We start from the raw sequence: 26636 nt of genomic DNA on the forward strand, positions 1-26636 counted from the left end.
TTTCATTGTTGTTTAAGATCGATAGCTTACTTAGTATAACCTTGGTATTGGTGTTCAAAAAATTTACATCAAATTTACAACGCATGATATTCTCTTTGGTATTATGATTAAAATTTTCCTTTATTAAAATTATGTAATATAGCTAATCTATCTTCTATTCCAGTTTTGTTTTGCTCTCCATTTCACGGAACCAATTATTTTTACTTTAATCTACTTTTAATTTCCATCTTTATTACTACTTTTAAGATTTACTAGTACATAGATTTTTAGACCCACTTATCACATTTCTTAATATTTTTAACGTATATTATGCTAATATTTGCCTTCAATTACTTCCTTGTTCTCAAATCTTCCTTTTCATCTAATTTAATGATCAATTTGAGCTCTTGTTTTATGATTTTAATTTTTATTGGCTAGTTATAAAGCATGAAATGATAAAAAGGGTCTACATTATGTTCTTTGTGTTACATTTTTTTCTACGGTGGTTCTTTGTGTCTTTTTGTTTCCTTTCTTTCTTCCATTCCTCTTCTCCCTCTGCCTGTCCTTCCAGTTTATCAGGCTCTCAAGGAATAGTTTGCAAAGAAAACACAAACTGGCCTCTGACCAGTGGAAATAGAGTCATGATCAACCAGTTAATCAGTCAAAATTTGTCAGAAAAGGAAGCTTGAACAAAAACTGCAAAATGAGTCTGCTATTTTTTGTATTATACTCATTTTTATATGATCAGAGAAATGCAGGTGTGAGCAGGAAAATTCAGTTGAAATAATACTGTATCTTCTGAAAGATATTTTTTATTTCTATCCCATCTGGAAGTGATATATATCATTTTTCCAGGAGGACTGCTAAGGTTATGGGCCATTTCTCCAATTCATTATTTTACTGTTTGGTTTTCACTTAGTCTTGTTAGCAAGGAGCATTATGAGAACTGTCAAAGTTTTGTCAAATCTCAAGTAAGGTTTCTGTAGAATCACTCTTTACCATGTCTGTATGCACTCTGATATTCCTGGCCATCACCTTCAAGTCTATTGCAAGAGGTTGTACCCTTTCTCTCAACTGATTGCCGATGGTACATTTTTTTGTCCCCATTTTTGCAGGGATGAGGAGAGGGACATGATCCAAGAATCTCCTATCTTCCAGTTCAGTCATAAAACCTGCCTGAACAATGTTGTTTATTTATCCAATTTAAATAAGTATCCGTGTCCTCCAACACTCTGCAGGTTGGCTGCCTCCATGTCTTAAAAACTATTTCTTATTTAGCTGTTTCCCCAGCCCCTTGCCTCGTCAAATCATCCCAGCAAGTTTTGAATGAAAATTTCTGAAAGAAGGTGCCTGAAGCTACCTTTCCTTTCTTTCTAGTTTCTCACTAGTTTCAGCTTATTTCCCCCCCCCCCCCCCCGCTCCGCCCCGGGCATCAAGAGAATGTCTGAGCTGGAAGAAAGCCTAGAAACCATTTAATTTAAAAAATCTCCAAAGTCTCTACCACTGCTTGGCATTGTTAAATGCTTTCTCTAGACCTGTGTGTAGATTTCACAGACAGGAATGAAATAGGAGGACATAATTTAAGGTTTCCTATTTTGGTTTGTATAGAAGACTTTATAGATGGAGGTTAGTTACTATAGTCAGAACACCTTTACTTCCTCTGGCTTAATGGACTAATTCCATTTTTCTCTAGAGAAAAATCAGGGGCATGAACACACAACATGGTTGTATGGCTTGTGTGATAAATGGAAAGTCAAATATGGAAATACTAGTGGCTTTCTATCCTATACACATTTATTGACACAGGCTGAGCACTTTAATAGATGAGCAGATTGTGCATGTTCATCATGGGCTATCATACTGAATCATACGTACTGCATTGAACAAAATAAACAAATTCCTATTAAAGGAGCATTTTGTGAGCTACTACAGAAAATTCCTCAAATGCAGATACTTCTGTAAACAGTTTTTGACTAGCTCGTGAAATTTTTAGGGTATGAAATCTCAATAACTACTAGTAATATCTACAACTTCTAACTCATTTATTGAGCACATCAACCAGTATACAAAGACTTATAGAGGTATGTTTGATGACATTAATGATAGGTCATTCTGACCTTAATTATAAACACCATTATGAAAATATTGCGTTGATCACAATCTTGAAAAACGTAAGAGAACCTGGTAAGCAGTACCATATTTAAAATGTTATTCCTTTTACAGTAATTACACTAATTTTATGAAGGCTTTTGTCAGTCTTACTAATCCTTTTCTCTGTCTCTGTATTTCCTCAACTTCTGGACACCATCTCCTATCATATATCATTTTTACTTATAAATACTATGTTAAGTGCTTGACTTTTAAAAATTAAGACAACATAATTTCAATGTTAATTTATGCAGACTCTTCTCTCATGCCCAATTAGGCTCTTTGTTTATCAAGACTCAAGGCCAATTGACCAAAAAAATGTAAAACTCCACTTTCTTATTATTCAGCTTTTTGTTTTATTTTGGCAAGTTTTAAATTATTTTAATAGGAGAGTTATTACTCAGTGGAGACTAAAAGACAATAAAAGCTTCAAGATTTACACCTGCTCCATCATGTACGAAATGTATTGTTCTTTGTAGAAAAAGATGTACAAAATTAAAATTAGTCAAAAAAGGAAAGCTAGTTGTTTGTTTTTGTTTGTTTTTTTTGCCTGACTTGCTCTGATAGAGCACCAATGCAATCAAATTGATGTGGTTTACAAGACAATGAATAATTATATTTTTTAATTTTTTTGTGAGAACAAATTGCAATTGTAGATTTTGAAAGCCCATGGAATGATTTAATTGCAGAGTTTTTCAGATTAGGTTTTTAGAAAGAACTTAGGTAAATTAATAGGACAAGTATTTGCTAACCTTGTGGGGCATTACATCTAAATTCAGATATTGCTATTGTAATTTAATGGAAGTCATTTTTTTTAAAAGCAAAGTTTCAGAAAATCCACTTAGGACTGTCGTCACTTAGTAAAATCTAATAATTATGTACTTTTGCAGTTCTAATGAATAATTCTTCCCTGAATTGGATTTATGGACTTTCCTAAGGTTATGTTCTATCCTCAGGGAACATGGTTCAGGAGACTCCATCTCATTGATTATTATTTGATCTTTGGAGAGAAAATGAAGAAACAATGCATGCATATCAGCCCTACCTCCAACACATACACAGCAGCTAAAAAAGGCTCTAGGCATTTGTTTTGCTTTAACTTTTCAAGTTTATAATCCATTTTTTGGTAATAAAGAATGAACTTTCCTGTAGAGTTTATAAAAAGTCTTTATTCCTATGCCTAGTCTCTTGTTTATTTTCCTAATGTCATAAAAAATACACAAACTCTAACCCCATATTTTACCCATTCCCCATGAATTTTTGAGAAGTCCTTTGGAGACCCGATTATAACAAACTAACATGAAATCAAAAAAGTTCCAGACTCTGAAAGGTGCTCTGAAGCAGTTTTAATTTAATTATATGAATTATTTAAGAAGAACATCCTTTGATTTACAAATGCTGCTCCTGGAAATTTGTGTGCCAAATCTGGTGGCAGAAGCACAGAAACATATTTGTGATTAAATTTTGAATAAAGGGAAGAAGAAAACAAAAAAAGCCTACACAAAATCAAACATCATAACATTCCTTAAGCTAAAAATTAAAGCTATGCATTTCCTTAAATATAATGACTAAAACAAGCCAAAATATACAGCTGTTTCAGGCTTCAACAAGAAATAAGAGTTATAACAACAATGACTTGAGAATTAAATGGAACCAGACACACAGAACCTTCTGAAGTCCACTAAGCAAGATTAATTAAATGGAACAAGGACACACACTCTTCCTGAGTCCTCTGAGCAAACTCTGAATTAAACAGAACCAGAACACACAGAACCTCCTGGAGTCCACTGAGTAAAATGCATTAAATGGAAGCTGAATTCACGGAACTTTCCAGACTCCACTGAGCAAACTCTGAATTAAAACAAAACTGAAATTCACAGAACATTTGGGAGTCTATGGAACAAACTCTGAATAAACGGAACCAGAACTCACAGAACCTTCTGGAGTTCTCTATACAAACTCTGAATAAAACAGAGCCAGAACAAACAGAACCTTCTGGAGTCCACTGAATAAACTGAATTAAACTGAACCCGGACGCACAGAACCCTCCCAAGGGGGAGCAAACTGAATTAAACAGAACCTGAACTCACAGAACCTTCCAGAGGTCACCTAGAAAACTCTGAATTAAGCAGAACCAGAACTCACCTGGAGACTAGGGCTCGCAGAACCTTCTGGAGTCCCCCAAGCAGACTTGGCACTCGCAGTTGTTCACCGCCGCAGTGTGCTGGGTTGTCCTCCTAATCCTCACAGCCCCTCCTGCTGCGCTGACGCTGACGCTGCTGATGTCAGCACTGCTTTAAGGTACTTCCTCTCTTTGTGATCTGGGTGGAGTCAAATCCTCCTCCTCACTGAGGACTACGTGTGGTACATTGGCATCACCTGGATCTTGTTAAAAGTATTGACTCCCAGGCCTTTGGGAGCAAATAGAGAACCTGTGTTTGACAAAGTTCCTCAACTTTCTATAGCTGTGTAACAAATCGCTCCCAAACATAGATGCTAAAAACAGTAAACATTTATCTCACACCTTTCTAAGGGCCAGGAGTAGCTTCGCTGCATGGCTCCCACTCAGTCATTTATAAGGCTGCAGTAAGATTTCGCCAAGGCTTACCTAGCCAGTTAATGCTGGTGTGGCCATAAATGACAGCTCCTCATCTTGGAGCCTCTCCACTTTATGGGACAACTTGAGTATCCGTGCGGCATGGCAGCTGTGAACCCACAGCAAGTGGTCCAGGAGAGCCAGCAGCAAGTCTTGGTGCCTCCAAAGTCACTTGAGTCATCACACAGATTGGCTCCCCTCAAACTGGGAAGGACAATGGGCAGGGACTGCCCATGCGCAGGCTCACTGGAGCTGAGGTGAGGCTGTAGAATATACCCATTACAGTTGGAGAAGCACTAACTTCTCCCCAAGCTCATACCCCCTCCTTCACGGGGGCTGGGAAGGTTTTCAGTATTCTTTGGTGTTGGTGGTATAGGGAACCTCCTTCGAGGCAATGGGCTGTTCACCCCGGCCAGTCCTGGAACGGCCTCCCTGCTTCCCTGCTGCAGACAGGAGTTGGATGAACACATCATGACTCACAGACCCTCCAATGCACGGGCTGTTTGTGGTCAGTGAGTGCAACTTTCTTCCCAAGGAATAGAAATGGCTAGTACTCCTACCAGCATCTCCATTCCTCTATGTCCCATCAGCACTTGGCTTTGTTGAATTTCGGTTTGTAACCCATTTAGCGGGTGTGAAATGGACCTCATAGTTTTCACGTGAATTACAGAGATTACTAATAAGGCTTATTAGTCATTTAGATTTTCCTTGTTTGAGATGCCCATTTTTCTACTACACTGTTTCTTTCTTACCACTGGCATCCTTTATATATTTCAGATATGAATCCTTTGCTGTTAAAATGTGTTACAAATTTTTAAAAATGCTAATGCTGGGTAAAACCACCAGGTGCTGGGGGAGAGGCAAGAAGCTGACTAACTCTCCTCCCACCCCCACTAGCATTCAAGGGCTGAATAATAATTACCTGGCCTCACTCAATAGCCATAATCTTGGAGCAGACTTTTGTCTATGAAAAATTTGTATTGGAATGAGATGTCACGTCTACTGTCTAGCCAAGAACAGTCCCTTGGAGAATATGGTTTTCTTAGAGAGAAGGATTTAAAAGACTCTCTAAGTTATAAAAATTTAAGGCAAACAGGCAATCCTTCTTGTTGAAAGTTTGTGCTTGGGTGTAGGTAGTTAAAATGAGTGTGTGCCTGTTGCTTAGTAGCATTTGCCTTTCCCCTTTATGGGCAACAATGTGCCCAGGTGGTCCCATGCAGGGGGGTGAACCAGGCTCCATGGAGAAGCCTTATTTCAGCATCTCAGGAGGGGGCTGGGACTGGATTTTTCACCAGTGTGGCCCACCTGGCACTGTGCTAACCATTAGGGGGAAATGGCTGAGCATGTGAGTGTGATCTAAAAGAGATGTATCCTCAGCACTCAGGGGGATGTTTCTGGGATGATGGGGGAAAAAAAAAGTGAATCAACAGGATTCATGAGCAAGTTTCCTGACATTAGAATGTACAGGACCACCTGTAACCTCATGTGGCAGAGACCCAAACCACAGCGTTAGCGGACTGGTCACACTTCCTTGTTTTCTCTTTGCTTCCTGGCCTTTTGTAGCAAGACCAAGCTTTTTTGAATTAAGTCTGTAGTGTTCCTGCCCTAGTGGAGTGATTGGAGTGGGGAGCTTAGGAAATAAGGGGACTTCTTGTCAATGAGTGCAGGTGGGTGCTCAAGCAATAAATGAATAAAAAAATGGCTCACCTTTGTTTTGTTCTTTATGGTTTGCAAAATTCTTTAAAGAAAATCTCATGTCTGATGCTGGGAACAACTCCATGAAATAGGCATTATTAAATCCCAAGTTGTTAAGTGAGGAAACTGAGACTAATGTAGATGAAGGCATCTAAGTTCATAGAGAGGAGACTGATGGCCTGATCTACTAAATAGAAAAACCCAGTGTTTCCAGAGACTCAAAATTACTATTTCATTTATTAACCCTTTCCTTAAATACAAGTCAATATCTAGAAATTGATGCCTCTTTTAAGAATATTATACTTTTGTTTAATTATCCATTAAGTTGTCCTATTCACTATGGTAGGCAGAACGCTTACATACATATCCCCCATGATTTCTGACCCCTGATCTGTACAGTCTGTAAACTTCTTGAGTGAAGGCAGAACCTGGGAATATGATGATCTATCTCTGTTATGAAGATGTTGTGTTATATGAAAGAAGGAAAATTAGCCACACCTAATTAGGTATGGTGTGGCCTGACCTAATCAGGTGAAACCCCTCAAAGCAGACAGCATTCTCTGGCTGATTGAAGAGGACAAAGTCAGAGAAACACATTCCTAATGGCCTGGAAGGAAGTAAACATCTATGCTGTGAATTTTCTATGGGCACATGTGATAAGGAACTGTGAGCAGCCGTTAGGAGCTATAAGTGGCCTCTCGCTGACAGCTAACAGGGAAAAAAGAGATCTCAGTTATTCACATGCCTGGAGATGAATTCCAACAATGCAGGGGCCTTGGAAGAGGACGCCAAGCCTCACATTTGTGCTAGTTCATATCTTTTTTTACGGCCTAGCAAGCCCCTAAGCAGACAATCCATCTCACTCATACCCAGACTCCTGATGCACCTCAAGAAAACTTGAGCTGATCAGTTTGTGTTGCTTTAAGCTGCTAAAGTCTGTGGTTGTTAGGCAGTTATAAAAAACAATGCAGTCCTCTTTCCTTATGTTATTAATATGCATGCCAAATGTAACTTCATTTCCAAATAACTATAAAGTTCAATAGTGAGCTTAAAAACAGAATTAAGAAAATACTAGGCTAAATAGAGATTTTGAGGGTTTTTTCTCTCCCCCCCCCAGTTTTACTCTTACAAGTCACCTTTTGAAGGACACATTTTCTGAAATTTTTTAAAGAATGTCTAAGTATCTTGGACTAACAATCACTTCACCATTGATATGGGGCATCATCTTCCTGTTACGCATTCCCACAGTGTTTTCCTCCTCTTAATTCTTGTCTCTAAGTATTCCTGTTATTCTTTGCTCTTCAGTAAATACTGGTAATTGGATAGCTTACTTTCACAGTACATTAGATTGAATGATCTTCCTGGTCCATGCCTACAAGTTGCTTTTGCTCTTTCTTGTATGTGAAATAACCATTCAGTGTTTCCATAAGGTGCAGACAAATGGGAATGTAAATTGTATCTGCCTGTAGTGCCTCTGAGAAAGGACTCATGGGATCACTACTTTCTCAAAGAAAAAAGGCTGTTAACTTCACTACTGAGGTTTTACACAATGCTTAAGCAATGAGAAATGTTACCTTGGGCCACAAAGTATTAGAACAGGGAGTATTGCAAGCCTTCTGTGAAACTCTTCTGAAAGAAGAGTGCTTTTACTATTTTCCTCTAGACTTGATAATACTTGCTAAATCAATGGAATAGCAGCTTGGTTTCACCTGTTGAGCCAGCTCTGCTTCATTGGTAGCTAGTCACTTTCTGGCAGGAAGGATTCTGAGGTCAAAATCGGCCTCTGTGTGAAGGAATATAGTGATTAATTAATAATGTCTGCAGTGGTCATGACGCAGGAAAATGTTCACACCCATAAGAATTATGTAGATGATTACCTTGAAATAACTATAACTATCCATCCATAAAAAGAATCGAAAATATGGACATTAGCATTAAGGATTTTGATAGATAAAAACATGTAACTAAGGGAGAAATTCTCGTGTTCAGCTTTGTGGGGTTTTTTTGGTTTGTTTTTGTTTGTTTGTTTTTTGTCTTTTGTCTTTTTAGGGCCGCACCTGCAGCATATGGAGGTTCCCAGGCTAGGGTTCTAATCCGAGCTATAGCTGCCAGCCTATGCCACAGCCACAGCAACACCAGATTCCAGCCACATCTGTGAACTACACCACAGCTCGTGGCAATGCCGGACCTTCAACCCTCTGAGCAAGGCCAGGGATCAAACCCACAACCTCATGGTTCCTAGTCAGATTCGTTTCTGCTGTTCCACAATGGGAACTCCGGCTTTATGTTCTTTATTATCCTTCTATTCATGAAATTGAGAGTGGGAGTTTGGTGCTAATTTAACAGGTATCTGGGCTGTGAAATTTTTCTAACATACTTATATTTCCTAGAGAAAATTTAAAAAAATGGAAATTAATTATGCTACAATCCATACACGGCCATTGATGAAACCTGTAGGCAGTTGATAGTACCTGTAGGCAAGAGAGCCCCATCTCTTAGCACCTTTTAGTCCCCTTTCTCAGCATCATTGGCATCACGGTGGCATTGGGAGATATGGTTTGTACTAGGGATTTTGTTCTTACCCAAGATAACTCTGACCAAGAATAACAAACTTAATTGAAGTTCTACAGAGTGGAAAATGCTAATTTTGCCAGTTCCTAAACTGTAGAACCTCATGTCATCTTCTTTTGGTCTTAATGACATCTTAAGAGGGAAAAATTAAAATGCAGCTGATCGTACCTGAGCACCAATATGAGAATTACCCAAGCTGTCAGTGGTTTGGATCTACAATGTGTGTTTCTACTATAAGATTTCAGCCCAAATACACCCAATGGTCTTCACAGGCAGAGAGGTCATATTACAAAGACAACATACAGCCTCGTGAATAAATAAAGAATGGCTATTTATATACTATGGTTTGACAGAGCATAGGAAGATCCTCTTCTAGAAGATATGAACTTGACTGATTATCTAGACCCCATTGCAGTCATCAGGTCATAAACACAATCTAAACTTCGATGTGCTTTTTTTCACTTTTTCTTAGTTTCACATCTAAATAGAACTCTAATGTGTATGATTTTAGAAATATCCCCACAATTAATCTGCTACCTTTCCCTAAGTACTTAACATCTCTGGAATGGCTTATTTTTAGCCACTTCCTAACTGATCTGTTCATGTTAATAACAATAGATAGAATTTACTAAGTACTTATTATTTTCCAGGCTCTGTGTCAAGTCATTTTACATGCATTACATCATTGAACCCTCAGAGAAGCCCCATGAGGTAGGTAATATTTTACCCACTTACAAATGACGAAATATGAAAGTCCCATTGACAATAGTAGTGGAGCTGAGATATGTACTATCCTCACTCCAGTTCATCTTCACTAAGGATCACAAACTCAGAAGCAAGCAGGAAACAGAAGTGCATGATGAAAGTAGATTCTAAACTGTGTTGTGCTCCAGCTTAGTTACTGACTGGTTACATCGTCTTTTAAATATACCATTGACCAAACTCTTCCCTAGTTATCAGTTTCTGACATTTTTCTCTATGCAATAATTGGTGTAGTAGTAAAACAAATTTAGCCATAAACTCCTTCTGAAACCCTCACTGGGCTCTCCACTGTATTTGAGATTAAATGTCTGGGCAATTGCCCCATACAAAACCCTTCACTATGTGATCTTAAATTAACTCCTAGCTCCTACCTAGCCAGACAGCCTATGGTCCAACTACGATGAGAATTTGACTTTCCCCATTAACTCTTTCCTTTAATACTCTTCAATTTCTGTTCCCTCTACCTAAAATACTATTTCTTTATTCCCACCCAGATAATGCCTATTCATCCTTTAGGATGCAAATCACATACCACACAAATTTTATATCCATTTCCAAGTCATATTATGAACATCGTATGCAGTTAATGCTAAGTCAGCATAATGAGCATTATTCTAGAATTGTAGACAATATTGCTAGGAAAATATAAATACTCTGAGTCTGTTCTTGAAAGGGAGCATAGTTTGAAGCAGGCTTATCTAAGGAGTTTTATCCAAATAAGTGTTTGAAGAATAAATAATTGTTTTCCAATCAACCCTGTGTCTTGTGCCTCAGTTTATCTATTTTGAAAAAGAACATTTTGTTTCCCTGAAATTTCCAGAGGGCAGTAGATTAATCCATCACAAGAACAATGAGAATCTTCATTCATACACCTCTATATTATTGCTTTGGTGGCTTGAGGACCACTATGTATTTTTAAAAATTTCTGTGTGCAGCTTGTGTTGAGAATGACAAAAATGTGAAAAACAGCATGATTCTTCTTTTGTCCTCTATTTTTTTTAATCAGTTTGTTGAACAAAATGCCACTACAATTTTCCCTCATAGAGTATGAATAAATTCCTGACCTTTTGTATATGGTTTAGAAGAATCCTGCTGTACAAATATAGCCATTGCTCTAATCTAAATCACAGCATATAGCATATACTAGAAAATCAATTATTTCTGAAAAACTTGGAACCTTGATTATATTAAGACACACCAACTTGGGAAAAAAAAATCCATGTACTGATCAGCAAATATATTGAAATGGATTAGGTAACAATAGAGGTTTGAAGTTAAATTTATTTATCAATGGATATGTGATGCAATATTTTGTTTCATTCTTCCTTGTAGTTCTCCCCTCCCTCGTTCCCTCTACCCTATTCTGTGAGAGAATGTGGAGGCGTAGGGATGACAGGGTGGAAAGAAAGAGAGAAGAAAACTATAACATAATACATGTACTCATATAGTCTGTCATCTGTGTGCGTAATTATATATGTATCTGTTTATATGAACTATCTTGTTGAACAAATGTAATTCAAGAGATGTAATATTTTTTTCTCTAGTGGTCCTTTTAAATCTACTTGGAGCAAGCTACTTTTTCCTCTGCCCCATGGGTAAAGTTACCAATGGTCCCCAAACTTTCTTCCTCACTTCCCCCTCCCCTTTTTTTTTAAATGCCCAGAACTCTGGGCCAGGGATTGAATCTGACCAGCTGAGCCATGGCTGCAGCAATGCTGGATCCTTTAACCCACTGCACCTGGTTGGGTATTGCACCTTCTGCTCCTTAGCACCAGAGCTGCTGCAGTCTGATTCTTAACCCAATGCGCCAAAGTGAGAACTCCTCTCTCTTTATCTTTTCCTTCCTTCATCCCTCTCTCCCTTTCCTTTCTTCTTTTTTTTCTTTCTTCCTTTTTTTCTTTCTTTTTTTTTCACTGTTTTCTAACTTTTCATTTGTATATAGTTCCAGCTTACAATGTAATACAAATATTTATCAGGTTACTTTAAAGTAGTTTTGGTTTAATAATTTAGCATTACCTGTTTCATGCAGCTATAAAAACATGAACTTTGATTTAGTTTAAAATGCGCTTACAAAGCTCAGACTTGACATAAGTTGGAGCCTGCAGACTTGAAGCCAATAATTAACTAGACTCTTCTCTCTGCCCTGAGCACATCTACTCCTCTAGCTCCATCTTATTAACCATATTTTCAGGATTTTCATGCTGGGTTTAAAGGAGAGGAAAACCCTTATTTGTCTTACTTGCACATGGAGAGCCAATTTTGGCACTTTCTGATGGTGGCAGGTGTTTCAGATGCTTACAGTTGACTTTTCACTGCGCATCTTCATGAGTTTTTAAGAGAACCTGTCATTTCTATCCATTATATTCAATGTCCCCAGCTGATTGCTACTTGGTTGAAAACCAATGCAGGTCAGTTCTCATGAGTTGCTTACTTCTGGGTCAGTCCCAAGTACCCAGCAGTGCTTTCAGCATCCTTCTGAAGTCCCCTCTCAGAGCCCTCCTGAGTAACCTCCAAGACCACCTCTGGTTGGATTTCTCTCACACATGGCTCTCATCTAGTCCACGTAGGATTGACAGATAAAATAATAAAATACAGGACAATATGTTAAATTTGAATTCCTTATTAGCAATAAATCATTTTAAAGGAAATCCCAAATATCACATGCAACATATTAAACAGGTATTCTTTGTGTATCTGAAATTTGAATTTTACTGGTACCTATAAATTTATTTGCTAAGACTGACAACCCTCAGTCCAAGATATAGTCATACAATCTTTACTCTAACAAACTTCAGCATAGACTTGAAACAAACACCTCTTTGCTTCACAAGCAACACAACCAGCCTCTTTTTGCATTAGGTTTCCTGGACAGGAATCAGATACCACACAAACTATAAGGACACGTTAACCTCTCTAAAGGGCACTCTTAAAGACTGTCTCTTTTTGGCTTGAGGTCAGGAAGCAAGGAAGGGAAAGAAAATCAGACATCTCAACTCACAGCATACAGCAATTTTCTTCAATAATTCTAATAATTTAAAAATCCAATGATCCCAAAATATAATAATCCTACTCTAATGTTCAGCCTCTGATGTTAATTTACTTTTTGAGTGAGAGGTTAAGGGACACATAACTGGGTTTAGAACATCTTTGTAAATCCAGAATCATGATCTCTCGCCTTTGAAATGTTGGCCTGTCTTACACCCTCAGATAAAACTTTCCTCTTAACATCCTATAACACACAAATATGCATGCATATACATTGATCACAGTTTTACTTACTGGTTTGAAATATATATATCTTGAGTTTCATTTCCTATATTTAAATGACTTTCACAGTGATTATAGATTGCTTTATTATTTTAAGTTTGGTGTAAAGTAAAAATTGATTTTAAAAAATATATAGTAATGGGTAATTAATTTATGATGAAGTAAAGGAAAACAAGATTCAAACTCTGAAAAATGTTCTATTAAAATACTTAATGATAAAATGTTAGGTAATAAAATAACAAAATCTTTATAGACTGTATAATCCAGGAATGGTTGTATAACTCCTAAATGTTTAAAATGATTCTATGTTAATCATGGAATAGTGGATTGGTTTTGTTTTCCTTATATTTATTTTGTTTTGTAATTTAAAAAATTATTATGTATTGTTTTTATAATCAAAGAAAAGCAAAATTATTAATGGCATGCTGCAGACCTAATTGAATCTCAAAATAACTAAGAATCTACTAGAATTACGGCTATGCATGACTGACAATGCTATTTTGCTTTATTGAACTTAACATTCAACACACATTACTCTTCCAAAGGAATAAATTGTGCAGTCACTTCTCCACAAAGTTTGTTGAAAAGATTGTGAAAAAGACTCAGAACAAATCTACACATGGGTGTACATAGTTTCTTTTTTGTTTCTTTCCTTACCTAGAGTAAGTTTTTTTTTTAATACAAAAGTTAACCTTTTTTCGTTTTAATCTCAAATACCTTTACATTTTTTACAAATCAAGCCTACATACCCTGCTACTGAGTTGGAGAAACCTTACCATGGGCAATGTAGTTAACTGCTTTTAATGACTCTGCAGTCATGGCAGTAATTAAAATTATTTAAAATAGTTTGAGAGAAAAGCCGTTGGCCTGTCATCATTTCATATGCATTTCATTATCCCTCATAAAATAAGTGGTTCTATTCTACCTATTTAAATAAGAAATAAGAATATCTAGGTCTTCCAATAATTCTCTCTAAAAATGAAACACGTAACTATTGATAATAAGATATTGATCCAAGTGGTGGGCACAAAAAGTAAGAATTTTTTTAAAAAATTATAAATTCTACATCATAAATTATCATTGATCCCATTATCAAAGGTAGTGAAATGACAGTGGAAGGTTATTTATTTTATATACAACCCTACTCTGAAATCTGGAAAAGATGATTACCGTTTTATTTAGAACCTAACTTTTAACTCTTCTAAGATTTTCAGTTTGGCATTTTTCATATACACCTAAACTAAATTATTTCACTCAGATTCAATCCTCCTCTCACTCATTGGTCATTCAATAGAGGAAATGACACACTAATCACTCTCGAATGCATCTTACAGTGAGATCCTTGCCATCTTAGAAATTAAAACAGAACAATTCCTTACAACCACGAAAAAGCATGAATTTCACTGATGACTTTAAAGGCCGGAACAAGGTTGATATTTCCTGAATTTTTCATTTCACTTGTATGGAAAAGACTAGAAGAGTTAAAAAGGGCCCTATCAGAAGGAGCTGAAAGTAGGTTTGTAAGTCCTGGCTTATTGCTCACTACCTGGTTGCCTGGGCCAGTTCCGTTGCCATCTGGGCTTCAGTTGTTTGTGCTCTTGTTTTCTCTTAAATAGGAAAAAAAAAAAAAGTATATGTTTCTACTGAGTTTCAAATCTAAAAGTATAAGCAGGAGTTCCCATTGTGTCCCAGTGGTAACAAACCCAACGAGTATGCATGAGGACGTGGGTTTAGTCCCTGGGTTAAGGATCTGGCATTGCCATGAGCTGCGGTGTAAGGTCACAGATATGGCTTGCATCTGACATTGTTGTGGTTGTAGTGTAGGCCAGTAGTGACAGCTCTGATTTGACCCCTAGCCTGGGAATTTCCATATGCTGTGGGTGCAGCCCTAAAAAAGACAATAAATGAATGAATGAATGAATGAATGAAGAAATAAATAAATAAATTTTTAAAATATAAGCAAAAGATTTCAGTAAATTATAAAACACTGTGTATTTTCTTTTCTTTTCTTTTTTTTTCCTTCCAAAAGCTAGCCCTTCAATTTCATGGTCACATGGAGGAGGCAAACTCACAGGAGTATTCCTCAATAATTAAAACTGTTTACTCAAATAATTTGAGGAATCATCAGCAATATTTTCTCCACAATCAGAATAACTTCTTTAAAGTCATTTTAACTATCTCTCAAATTCAACCAGAAGATGTCTATCTCTCCAGTAACAATTTATTTCCTTGGATCAGCTGTTCAAAGCTGTTTCCCTATAAAGGCAAATATGATGAGGAGTGGGCAGCTGATAGGAGTATTTACAACTGACTGAAATGAAGCCTAAGAGAACTTTATTGCAGGTAAGTTTTGGAAGTCGGTACTGCTGGGAATAGCATGAGGATCGGGGGTGTCTGGTGGTGGTAGGACACAGGAGGATTATGGAGTAAGGTCAAGAGAGCAATGTGATGCCTGAAGAGAACATCGGTTTGGGTATTGCTGACTGGATGCATCAACTTGAGCAAGCCATTGAATCTCTAAGTTTTAAATTACCCACATTTAAAATAGGGATATGAACATATATTTCCCCCTAAAATTGACCATTAAATGAAATGAAGTTTCTAAAGTGCTTACTAAAACTAAAATGTTTTCTATAAGCTGGATACAGTACATCATACATTTTGATTCCCTTTTCTCCAATAAAAATTATGGATACATTTGTTTAAGGGTAACTTTCTATGCACGATTTTACTTGGAACTCATCCAAAAGTTTCCAATTATGTGAAAGTCACCTTTTTTGACATGAATCTTCATAGCCAATGTTTCCTATAACTAAATTTCACTTACTTTAATTTTTCAGAAATGTATGTATGATAAATTATACTGACATCACATGGATATTATTTGGAAGATATAATTAGCATTTACAACATGGTTGAAAATTAGAGTTGACGTCTTATGGACTCTAAGGAGTATTAGATCATGTAAATCCAAAATAATATTTATCATATCTTCGATGTAAAGGGAAAAAATTAAAATTTTTAGTGTAAGAAAGGCACAGACTCCTTGTGTTTCATGAAAGGCAAAAGCTTTCCCTCACTTCACTAGACTTTGTTATTATAGGTCATATATATTTGTCAAGTGTTCAAAAGTTCAGGTAATTATCTGTAGCTCTTAACAGGTGCCACTTATTTTTCTTCATTTTATTCTAGGTGAAGGTCATGTCACTAATTTTTCGTTGGCCCTGCTAGCTCCACCTGCATATTTTTTCACTGTGTATTCGGAATGAAATAAGTTCTGAAGGAAAGTGTTTGAATTAAGTGTGTGCAATTTTCTCATTTGATGGAGCAACCTCAAATTTCTAGACTTTTTTTTGTACTTGAGTATTTATTTATTGTGCAGACTTGATTTACCCAAGAAGATATTTGATAATTTATTTTCTATGGTTAGAACACTTCATACATATGTGATTACTATATGAGGGAGAATTTATAATAGCTGTAAATTATATGAAGTTCTGCTTCCAGCTTGAAGTGGCCAGTTATGAAAAGAGTCCTACATGACTTTCTGTATCAGGCAATTGGACGAGGATACACTGAATAGTCTGTAATTCCTTGAGCTTTAAAGAGAAATCTGAATAAATCAATCAACCCAAATGTAAAGAACTCAACTCCATTTTCAAACCTTGTGTACATAGTGATGTCTATATAGATATATCCATATAGATATTTATACTATACATATATCAACATCTATACACACATGCACACACAAAACTTCTATGGCTTAAAAAACACAGTCCAAACTTACAGCTTCTGGGATTTTCCATGTGACCCCAGGTATCCCTTCTAATGAGAGCACTTCCTTGTTCTCCTAAAGCAATTGCATCCTGCCCATGATAAATTATTTTGCTCACTTTTCCTCAACTGTGAGTGATAAATGAGGTCATGCCTAAGTAATGTGCTTTCAAACTGATAGTACATTGTATAGCTTATGAGTTATTATTATTGTTGTTGTTTATTGTCTATTTTTTATGATCTGGGTCAATTCTGATTTCCTCCATAAAACCTTTCCTCACCAGCTTAGGTCACCACAATCAATCGTTTTTCTGACATTCCATTGGAGATATGGTCCTTCTTATATGACTCATGGCCCCAAAACAGAGTGCAGGTTCAGCAAGAAGAGAGGCCAAATGTCATTTCTTGTGCCATAGGACCTGGCACAAGTTTGCACATAGAAAAGTGGATGCATATTTATTGGTAACTCCGTGCAGTACCTAGTGCCAAAGTCTTTCAATAATCAAGCTACTTATGTAGCAGTTTATGTGTTCCACCTTTTCAATCTTTAAAAAAAAAAAATACTTTCAGAAGTTTCTCATGGAAAACCAATGCACAAATATCAAAAATAAACCTGTCATTTGTGTTAAGTACTGGACATGAATGTAACTTTTAAGGTTCTCCTGTATCATCGCTTCAACATCTGTTTCTGTTTGTCACAAATTCTACTGTATCATACAGTTCGTACAGCCACCTTTTTTTTTTTTTTTTGGTGGAAGTTCCTGGGCCAGTGATCAAACCCATGCCAAAGTTGCAGCCTGAGCCACAGCTGTGGCAATGTCATATCCTTAACCCTCTGCACCATAAGGGAACATCCCTAGCCACATATTTTTCTGCTCAATCCATGATCTTCAATGCCTGGATGTGGGCTAAATTGATCAGGTAGAAAACTAGCTCACATGAAAAGAGTTTCTTAGTATCATTTTATTTCAAAAACTTTCCATCATTTATGAGTAAGCACTATTTCCAGAAAAAAAATCAATCCAGGCCATTTTATTCTTGCTGTTATGTTTTTCTTTTAATGAGGAACTTATGAAACCAGAAACTATATTTCATATTCAAGCATCCCAGAGGCTTTCTACTTTGTATTGTATCCCCTCTCCCGTCGACTTCCCAATCCATTTCATGCTGTCACCCTCTCCTATTGCCAAACCAATAAACAATCCTTCTAAAATGCAAATATTGATATTTAAAATAATGGAATATCTTTTGTAAATAGAATTGTAAGATTTATAGGGAAATCAAAAACCTAGTCTTTGGAAATTGCTTCAATAACTCTCTATGACTTTTTTTTAAGCAAAGTTGCAGGAATAAAAGGAGATAGTCTTATTGTTACATAAGCACCATAGGTAGGTTTTCACTTATCTCTCTATATGAAATTTAGTCCTAGAGTGGACAAATACAGACCATGTCCTTCTAAACAGAATATATTGTTACAGATTTATCATTAGATTGAAAACAAAGGCTTCAAAGAATCTTTAAAATTTGCCATGTAATTTGAGATCTTTGTTATGAATAATAAAAATACCATAAGTTTATCACAACTTTTAAATAACAAATGCCAATACTTATTAAAAAATTTCCTTAAAGCTCCAGGAGTTAGTTTCATCAGTTACTCAATATAAACTGTCTTTCATGTTCTTCTTCTATCCTTTAAAGTAAACAAACCTATTGGAAAAGTAGAGATCAATAATTCATTCTTTTCTGGTATTAGTTTATCTTTAAGGCAAGAAATTTCTATAGGACAGCAATTGCACCAAAAACCTCAATACAGTCGCAAATGTGCCAGACTCGTTTCTGGACAGAAAACACATTTATTTGCTTTGCCACCAATGGATTTCTTATGGTTAATCTTCTTTTCATGATGTTGTCACTAGAAGTAGTACCAGGATCATAAATTTTACTTGACGTTATTATGATGGATGGATTACTAAGGCATTGTAAATGATGTAAACATCTCAATAGCATTAAGACAATTCAGATGTTTATGGCAGAAGATGTGTGGTATGTCTAGACATAACAATGCAATGAAGAGCTGCAGAGAATAAAAATTAACTCTACTCAAATTCTAATTGCAAAAAACTATGGATTACATCGGAACAAATAACTATATCTAAAACCGAATTAAAGTGACAACAGAAATCTTGAAGCTTTTTGGTTATCATACAGTTGAAATTGCTAATATAGAAGTAAAGGGTGAATCAAAGGATTTAAGAGTTAGCTATTTAAATAATACCTCTCAAATGTATTACAATATTATTCATAGTACCAAAATTGTATCTGGTTTGTGATCTATTCTAGACTTTTCATTGAATAGCAATAGCAATTTTATTTGTTTCTGGTTTTGGTGAAGCAGAATTGTCCTGAATCAATTTCTATGGAGCTTATTTTTAATTTCTTAGAAATGACCCTTTGCTTTAAAAATCAGATTCCTTTATATAAATATACTTATTAGTTTCTCTTATCCAAACCATAGGCATTGTCCATGCCGCTAATGTCCATGCCATTATACTAATTTCAGTATGAAGTAATACTATTCACCAATTATACTATCTAGAGCAAAAATTAAATTTCTTATGACTTAATTCAACTGAAATTTAAATTAAAAAAATAATAAACTATCATTACAGTAAAATCCCTTTTCCATACACTGAGATTAAAAATATTTGAAAAAAGATTTTTTCTCTTTGAAAAAGAAAAAAGTAATTCAAAACCCCAACCAAATGTTGGCTTACTTTAAGCCATATTTAATAAAGGATGAGCCCATTCAAATAATTTAGACAGATGCTTGGAAACTGTTGAAATGGCGTTGTATTCTCAGGATACCCCAGAAGAAGTAGCAGCCTTATCTTGTTTTGAAAATATAACCAACACAGATAGAGCTGTTAATTTAAACGGAAATTGCTTGGGAAATATAGTCTTGGTTAAATGCGACCTCAATTATATTAGGCAAGTCAATCTTTTGGGACTTTGGATATATTCAAGGTGTCAATAGTATGGTGGTTAAGAGCCACACTTACTTGGTTTTAAGCCTGGCTCTGCCATTTACTAGTTCTATTTCCTCAAATAAGTAGTTTCATCTTTTTGTGTCTCAGTTTCCGTAAGTGAAAAGTTGTAATGATATTAGGGTCCTTGTGATGTTCAACTATGTTAACATTCATAAAGCACTTAGAAGTGTGCCTCTCATAGAGTTTGCATTCCCCAACTGTTCATTCTTACAAGTGTGACTTTTGGCCAAAACATCTGTAACGCTTTTCTCTAATTCACCCCAAAGTCTTGAGATCAAACCAGAGTTCCTATCTGAACCACAGAACACAGAAAATGATTTTTTAATTCATCACTGCACAGAGTTACAATGATTTTCTTTTGCTTTTTGCTTTTTTTAGGTCCACACCTGTGGCGAGGGAAGTTCCCAGGCTAGGGGTCAGAGCAGCAACTGCCTACCTATGCCACAGCCACAGCAATGCAGGATCCTTGACCCACTGAGTGAGGCCAGGGAACCAAACCTGCATCCTCATGGATACTAGTCAGGTTTGTTACGCTGAGCCACAGCAGGAGCTTCTGTGATGTTTTACTTGTGATAAGAACTTTTAAGATCTACTCTCTTAGCAATTTTTAAATATGCAATAGAATATTATTAACCATAGTCATTATGAGGTACATTATATCCTGAGGACTTATCTTACAATTGGAAGTTTATACCTTTTGACCACATTCACTTATAATTTGAATGCCTATGTCCTTGATGCCACCAAAGGTGGTACAAAACACCTGCCATTCTACAGGTGTAAAAGAATGGTTAATTTATTATACACGACATATACTGTAGTAGGTTAAAACATGTTCCACTTCCTAAAAGATATATACATCCTTGTTATGGGTTTGATTGCACCCTCTCGCATTTCATATGTTGAACTCCTCACCCCCTAGTACCTCAGGATATGACTGTATTTGGAGATAGGGTCTTTAAGGAGATAATTGAGTTAAAATGAGGTAATTAAAGGGGCCCCAACTCAGTATGATTGGTACCTTTTTAAGAAGTGATTAAGGCATAAATATGCACAGAAGAAAGACCATATGAAGGTACAGGGAGAAGACTACCATTTACAAACCAAGATTTCTCAGAAGAAATCAACCCTGCTATCTTCCATACTATGAGAAAATGAATTTGTTGTTTAAGCCATCCCGTCTGTGGCACTTTGTTATAGCAGCCCTAGAAAACTGTTGTACAAAATTCGCTTTATGAATATGTTACAACTTAATATTCATTCTACTCTTGATGCATATTTGACTTCTTTAAAGTGTTGCTGCTATCAGTTTTCTTCATAAATGACCTGACCCAAACATAAAAGATTTTTTTTGAGTATCTACCTAGATGTAGAGACATGGGAGGATGGAATATATGTACATTCAGTTTGAGCAAGTACTATGAAATATTTGCAAAGTATCAATTTATATTCCTACTAGCAGTGCTTGAGCATTCTGGTTTCCACAAATTTAGCCTTTCTAATGGGTTACTAATAATAACCTATTTTTAATTAACTTAAAAGTATCAATAACATGGAACAAATTGTATCCATTTTACACATAGGGTTTGATTAGATTAGATAATGACATTTATCCATGTAATTACCACATATTTTCCTCAACTTATGATGGGGTCACGTCCAGTTAAAATCCATTGTATGTTGAAAATATCCTAAGTCAGAAAGGCATTTAAGGGAGTTCCCTGGTGTCCTAGCATTTAAGAATCCAGCATCGTCACAGCTGTGGCTCAGATCACTGCTGTGGCATGGGTTAAATCTCTGGCCTAACTTCTGCATGCCACGGGTGTAGCCAAAAAAATGCATTTAATACACTTAATCTACTGAATATCAGCTTAGCCTAACCTAATTTTAACATGTCAGAGCACTTCATTTGTTGACATTACTTTACATTAATAAAGAGTTGGATATCTCATGTAATTAGTTGACTACTGTATTGAATATGAAAAACAGAATGGTTGTGTGGATAGAATGCTTGTCAATGTTTTGGTGACTGACCCTCATGATCGTGTGGCTGCCTGGAAACTGTGGCCTGTTGCCTCAGGAGATAGTACCCTGTCATATACCTCTAGTCTGGGAAAGATCAAAATTCAGTCTGGAGTATGGCTTCTCCTAAGGTGTATCACGTTAGTTAAAAAAAAAAAAAAAAAAAAAGTCAAACCACTTTTAAATCAGGATCATTTGTTTAGACTATTTCCAAAAGCTCACAAGTTCTATGATGCCCTTTGCATCCCCCTCCTCCTCCTTAGTCCAAGGTCACCACTCCATTCTTTATGACTGTAGATGAGCTGTGTCTTACTATATTTTATATATAATAAAATGCATAACTTTGTTTCTATTTTTTTTCATTCAGCAACTTTCTGATACCCATCCTTCTTGTTGTGTGAATCGACAGTTAATGTATTTTTATTCCTGAGTAGTAAGGAATTCATTGTGAGGATATGCTACAATGTGCTTATTTCCTCCACTGTTGATAAACATTTGGGATGCTTACAGTTTGGAACTGTTGCTAATAAAATTTCTATGAACATTCCTGTACAAATTGTTCTGTTACATATTTTTACTTTTCCTGAGTAAATAGGAGTGGAATATTTGGGTTATATGTTAAATATTAATGCAGTGTTGTAACACAACCCCAAACTCTTTTCCTACTTTATATTACCAACAACAATATGTAAGAGTTATAGTTGTTTCATACACTTGCCAACACTTGCTACAGTATTCAAAACTACCTATCAAATACATTTGGTGTCTACTTTTTATTTGATTAGTGTAATGATTAAATATCCTCATCAAACTATCTGATAACTAAAAAATATTGAGCATCTTATTACATACTTATTGACATTCTTGTATTTTTCTTTATGACACATGTTCCTGGTCAGATAAACCAACCATACTTTCTTCCAGTCTTTGCCTTGGCTTTTCACTATCTTAATAGTACTTTTCGAAGAGAAGAACTTTTAAATTTTGATAAACTTTGTTAATTTTTTATCTGATGTAATATCCATCTTGTATCTATTTAAGGAATTGTCTCCTCTTTCCAAATTGTGAAGATGTTTCTTCCATATTTTCTCCTAGAAATTTTATAGTTTTAGCATTTACTTTTAGATCTGTGGTGTATTTTAATTTGTTTTATTTTGGATATGATGCTAGGTATAGGTTGAGGTTTTTTGAGGTTTTTTTTTTTCCCTCATGTAGATATTCTACTCTTTCAGGACCATTTGTGGAAATGTCATCCTTCCCTAATTAGCTGTTTGGACATCTTGATCAAATATTAAATGAACATATAAATGTGGGAATCTATTTCTGGGCTCCTTTTCTTTTGTACTGATAAAAACATCTTTATATTCTTAGTTAATTGCATTAGTTACTGCATCAATCAAATAGTACATGTACTTCAATTTTGTTTTAAATTGTGGGTAATATAAGTTCTTTGCAATCCCATATAAATTTAAGAATAGGCTTAACAAAAAAACAAAACAAAACAAATCAAAATGAAAACACCTGCTATTATTTGTATTGGTATCATGTTGAAAAAATTATGTATATTTCTGATTCTCTGCCCACAAATCCCAGATACTACATCTTCTTTTTGATTTCTTTATGTTGTATCTTGTTTGAGTATTCCCTAACCTGTGATGTGGCCTGCAACAGAAAGCTAAGGAAATCTTAGTGTTCCTTTTAATATCCTATTCTTGTGCTATGTGCTGTCAATGGCTGAAATTAGTCATTTCATAAATTTTTCCAGATATCTAGCTAGTTATACTAGGACCACAAAACCATCTCAATTATTCCATCCTGTCTAGAATTTGAAGTACTTTATTTTGGTTTGAATTTCCATTTTCCAAATGATTAATTATGTTGAAAATCTCTTTTTAAATGTGTTTCTTGGCCATTTATATATCCTATTTTATGAATTCCCTATTAAATTAAATTTCTCCCCATTTACTTATTGATTCATCTTCTTTTAAATATTTTTGCTTAAAATTTATTTTTATATTCTAAATGCAAGTTCTCTTGTCAACTATATGTTTTACAAATAGAGTCTCCCAATCTATGACTTACTTTCTAACATTTTAATGTTTCCTTTTGATGAAAAGTTATTCTCAGTTTTAATAAGCTTCCATTGATCTTTACTTTTTTTTCTGTTAGCATTTCATGTTTCTTGCAAGAAGTGTTTGACAACCTGAGTTCATAAAAACATTTTCTTAGGTTTTAGTCTAAAAGCTTTATTGTTTTACCTTGCACATTTATGTTTATAATCCACCTGAAATAGACTTTATGTATGATGTATGATTGGGGTAGAAATTCAATTTTCCCAGCATCATTTTATAAAAAGACCATTCATTCTTTGCTGTATATCAGTCCATCTTATGTGTGTGGAACAGTTTCTGTCGTCTATTCTATTAAATTGTTTACTTAGCTATATCTCTGCTGCTTTAATTGACAGCATTTAAAATAAAGATTATGTCTTGTATGTAAGTCTTCAAGGTTTATTCTTCTTTGAGATTATTTTGGATATCTCGACTTTAGATATCTGGATTTCTATATACATTTTACGATTGTATGGTTTTCACACTTTAAAAAAAAGGCTGTTATTTTTTATGGGACTGTATTAATTCTAGATCAATGAATGGCGATTTGACTTCTTCACAATATTGAGTGTCCCATTAACTGAACATGCTACATTTCTCCAATTATTCTGATTTTTTTCTTTTTTGGCTGCCCCAAGACATATGGGGTTCCCAGGTCAAGGATCAGATCCAAGCTGTGGTTGCAAACTTCGCTGCAGCTGCATCATCACTGGATCCTCTAACCTGATGTGATGGGCTGGGAATTGGACCTTCATCCTGGCTCTGCAGAGATGCTGCAGATCCCACTGTACCACAGCAGGAAGTCCTATTTAGATATTTTAATGTTTGGATAGTGTTTTGGATTATTCAGAGTAGAGGTTTTACAGTCTTTTATTAGATTTGTTGGAAGATATTTGAAGTTTTTTGATGATGTTGTAAACTATATAGTTCTTAAACTTTTCATTTCTACCTGCGAGTGGTATGTAAAAATAAAATTGAATTCTCTATATTTACACTGTAACTTTAAATCTTCCTAGATAACTTATTAAACCCTATAGTTTCTTTAGGTTTTCTATTTATACACCACATTAAATGAAAACTGTGACCTATTTATTTCTACTTTTCCAGTAATTAAACTTTATCTTCATCTTACAGACTACAGTAGCTCACCATTAAGTCAGATGCTTAAAAGTGTGTGTGTCTTTGTCTTTCTGGCTCATTTTAGGTTGCATATTTTTTTTCCTTTTAGCACTTTAAATATCTCTTGCCATTTCCTCCTGGCCTGTAGTGTTTCTGTAGAGAAATCAGTTGATATTCTTATGGGGGTTCCCTTGTAGGTAACATTCTGCTTTTCTCTTGCTGCCTTTAGGATCCTCTCTTTATCACTAACTTTTGCCATTTTTATTATGATGTGTCTTGGTGTGGGTCTCTTTGGGTTCAATTTGTTTGGGGCCCTCTGTGCTTCCTGTATCTTGAACTCAGTATCCTTTAGATTTGGGAAGTTTCTTCAAATATATTTTCCATTCCCTTATCTTTTTCTACTCCTTCTGGAATTCCTATTATGCGTAGATTGGCCCGCTTTATATTATCCCATAGGTCTCTTATATTGCTTTCCTGTTTTTTGATTTGGTTTTCTGTCTGCTGACCTGATTGGGTGATTTCCATTATTCTATCTTCCATATCACTGATTCGTTCTTCTGCATTATTCATTCTGGTTTTTACTGCCCTTAGTTCAGTTTGCATCTCTGCAAATGAATGTTCTAGTTTTTCTTGGCTCTTCCTTATGTTTTCTAGTTGCTTTCTGAGGGTGTCTGCATTACTGTTCATATCTTCTCTTAATTCCTTCGGTATCTTCACTATTTCTCTTTTGAACTCCAGGTCTGTCAGACTGCAGAGATCTGTTTCATTGTTGACTGTGTTTTAGGTGAGTTCTCCTGTTGGTTTGACTGGGGGTGGTTTCTCAGCTTCTTCATCTTGCAAAGACAAATACCATAATGATACCACTTATAACTGGAATCTAATATCCAGCACAAATGAACATCTCCTCAGAAAAGAAAATCATGGACTTGGAGAAGAGACTTGTGGCTGCCTGATGGGAGGGGGAGGGAGTGGGAGGGATTGGGAGCTTGGGCTCATCAGACACAACTTAGAATAGATTTACAAGGAGATCCTGCTGAATAGCATTGAGAACTTTGTCTAGAAACTCATGTTGCAATAGAACAAAGGGTGGGGAAAAAAATGTAATTGTAATGTATACATGTAAGGATAACTTGATCCCCTTGCTGTACAGTGGGAAAATTTAAAAAAAAAAGAGTGTTAAAAGTTAAAAAAAAAAGTGTGTGTGATATTCTTTATTAAATTAAGGATTTTTTTCTAATTATAGTATATTAAGAGGATTTTTAAAAAGTCTTTCATAGATTTTGAAATTCGTCAAATGCTTTTATTGTATTTATTAAGATTGTCATTTTTTTCTACAAACATAGTAAACAAAACGCGCTGGTTCGTTTGGTTTTATAACTAAGATATAATTTACATACATTAGATTCCATCTCTATTCGTTTACTTTTGCACATTTTTTCTTTCAAATTGAATCATTAGGTACACAGCACCACAATCAAGATATAGCACACTTATCTAAAATCAAAAAACCTATTCATGTATCATCAGAATCAATGTCTCTCT

The sequence above is a fragment of the Phacochoerus africanus genome, chromosome 9, assembly GCF_016906955.1.
Source record: "Phacochoerus africanus isolate WHEZ1 chromosome 9, ROS_Pafr_v1, whole genome shotgun sequence".
NCBI classification, from domain to species: domain Eukaryota; kingdom Metazoa; phylum Chordata; class Mammalia; order Artiodactyla; family Suidae; genus Phacochoerus; species Phacochoerus africanus.